Here is a 2788-nt window from a genome sequence, read left to right on the forward strand (position 1 = left end):
TCAAACTGCTGGGCTCAAACGATCTGATCTGAATGTCTCTTATCATGCAGGCCTACCTAGGCCATGCTACACCAGACAGCCCTGAATTCTCTATCCTTTTCACCTGGCTTTTTTTCCTTGTCCATACTGCGCACCACCATCACACATATTAAAATATGCTTATTTGGCTCGGCGCCTGTGGCTCAAGCGGCTAAGGCGCCAGCCACATACACCTGAGCTGGAGGGTTCGAATCCAGCCCAGGCCCGCCAAACAACAATGACAGCTGCAGGGCGGCGCCTGTGGCTCAGTGAGTAGGGCACCCGCCCCATATACTGAGGGTGGCGGGTTCGGACCCAGCCCCGGCCAAACTGCAACAAAAAAATAGCCGGGCGTTGTGGCGGGTGCCTGTAGTCCCAGCTGCTCGGGAGGCTGAGGCAAGAGAATCACCTAAGCCCAAGAGCTGGAGGTTGCTGTGAGCCGTGTGACGCCATGGCACTCTACCGAGGGCAGTAAAGTGAGACTCTGTCTCTACAAAAAAAAAAAAACAATGACAGCTGCAACCAAAAGCCGGGCGTTGTGGCAGGCGCCTGTAATCCCAGCTACTTGGGAGGCAGAGACAGGAGGAGACTCACTTGAGCCCAGGAGTTTGAGGTTGCTGTGAGCTATGATGCAACGGCACTCTACCTAGGGCAACAGCTTGAGGCTCTGTCTCAAAAAAAAAAAAAATGTATGCTTATTTACCTTTCCGTCTGGCGCAGCCATCAGGTGAGCCCACATGGGCGCGTACAAGTACATCCAGGAGCTGTGGAGGAGGAAGCAGTCTGGTGAGAGGCGCTTTCTTCTGAGGGACCGCAGCTGGCGGTAGCGCCTGCTCTCTGCGCTCCACACACCCCCCGGATAAAGCGCACAGACTGGGATACAAGGCTAAGCAAGGTTATGTCACATACAAGATCCGCGTGCGCCGTGGTGGCCGCAAACGCCCAGCTCCTAAGGGTGCAACCTATGGCAAGCCTGTGCATGGTGTTAACCAGCTAAGGTTTGCTCGAAGCCTTCAGTCTGTGGCTGAGGAGCGAGCTGGACGCCACCGTGGGGCTCTAAGAGTCCTGAATTCTTACTGGGTTGGTGAAGATTCATCATACAAAGTTTTTGAGGTTATCCTCATTGATCCATTCCATAAAGCTATCAGAAGAAATCCTGACACCCAGTGGATCACCAAACCAGTCCACAAGCACAGGGCGATGGTGGGCTGACATCTGCAGGCAGGAAGAGCCGTGGCCTTGGAAAAGGGCGGTAAGTTCCACCACACTATCGGTGCTTCCCGCAGTGCAGCTTGGAGGAGGCGCAGTACTCTCCAGCTCCACCGTTACTGCTAATATAAGTAATGTTTGCAAAATTCATAACCTAATAAACAATTTAGGACAAAAAACTATTTATTTACTTGTTTACTGCCTATCTCTACTAGGACAGAGGCTTCACATGGGCAGGGACTTCCTGAGTCACTGCTGGGTCTTCAGCACCTGGAACAGCAGCCACCGTGCGGAAGGCACTAAGTATCTGTTGAATGGACGACAGGATCCCACCAGCCCCTACTTCCTCCTGGAAAATCCATAATGAGGAAAGGGGAGAACAAGGCAGACATTCTTGCAGCATTTTCTCAGGATCGTGGATGGATTTCTAGTGTCCCTGAAGATGCTAACCTGAACCCTCAAAGTAAAGAGACTATCTGTAGTAAAAACAAAGCGGTATGTTAGAACAGAAAAGGTGTATCCACTGCAGTATAATCACTGAATAGTGGACTGCACCCTGCACCACATGGAGGCACATTATATACAGCTGATTAAAGTTTATAATCCCTTTTTTCAGAACTGATGAAATATCTTTATAAATATTTAATTTCTCATAATATTATAATAATAAATGTTCATGTAAGAAGGCAAATAGAACATATTATTGTCATTTGTACAATAGCATTATACAAAACAGGTCTCAATAAATTTACAAAGATTAAAATCATAAAAAGTATCTTTTCTGTCCAAATAGAAGGAAACTACAAATCAATAATGGTAGGAAAACTGGAAAATTTATAAATTTGTGGAAATTAAAAACATACTCTTAAATAACCAAGGAATCAGGGCAGTGCCATAGCTCAGTGGGTGGGGCACTGGCCACATACACAGAGGCTGACAGGTTTGAACCTGGCCTGGGCCAGCTAAAACAACAATGACAACAGCGACAACAACAAAAAATAGCTGGGCATTGTGGCAGGTGCCTATAGTCCCAGCTACTTGGGAGACTGAGGAAAGAGAATCGCTTAAGCCCAAGAGTTGGAGGTTGCTGTGAGCCGTGATGCCACGGCAGTCTACCCAGGGCAACAGCTTGAGACTCTGTCTCAAAAATAAAATAAAATAACCAAGGAATCAAAGAAGAAATCACAAGGGAAATTAGAAAATTCATTGAAACAAATAAGAACTAAAGTGAAACATATGAAAACTTAGGGGGTATGACGAAAACAGTGCCAAACGGGAAATTTATAGGTGCAAATTCCTACTATTTTTTTTTTTTTTTCAGAGACAGAGTCTCACTTTATTGCCCTTGGCAGAGTGCTGTGGCGTAACATAGCTCACAGCAACCTCCAGCTCCTGGGCTTAGGCAATTTTCTTGCCTCAGCCTCCCAAGTAGCTGGGACTACAGGTGCCTGCCACAATGCCCAGCTATTATTTTTATTTATTATTAAATCATAGCTGTGTACATTAATGCAATCATGGGGCACCATACACTGGTTTTATATACCATTTGACATATTTTCAT

The 2788-nt window shown here is 46.6% G+C and overlaps 1 pseudogene; it reads left to right on the forward strand.

The window, feature by feature from the left end:
* The first annotated feature begins 532 nt into the window (after positions 1–532).
* Positions 533–1906, forward strand: LOC128583707 (60S ribosomal protein L15-like; annotated as a pseudogene).
* The last annotated feature ends 882 nt before the right edge of the window (positions 1907–2788 follow it).

Source organism: Nycticebus coucang, chromosome 4 (assembly GCF_027406575.1).
Source record: "Nycticebus coucang isolate mNycCou1 chromosome 4, mNycCou1.pri, whole genome shotgun sequence".
Lineage (NCBI taxonomy): Eukaryota > Metazoa > Chordata > Mammalia > Primates > Lorisidae > Nycticebus > Nycticebus coucang.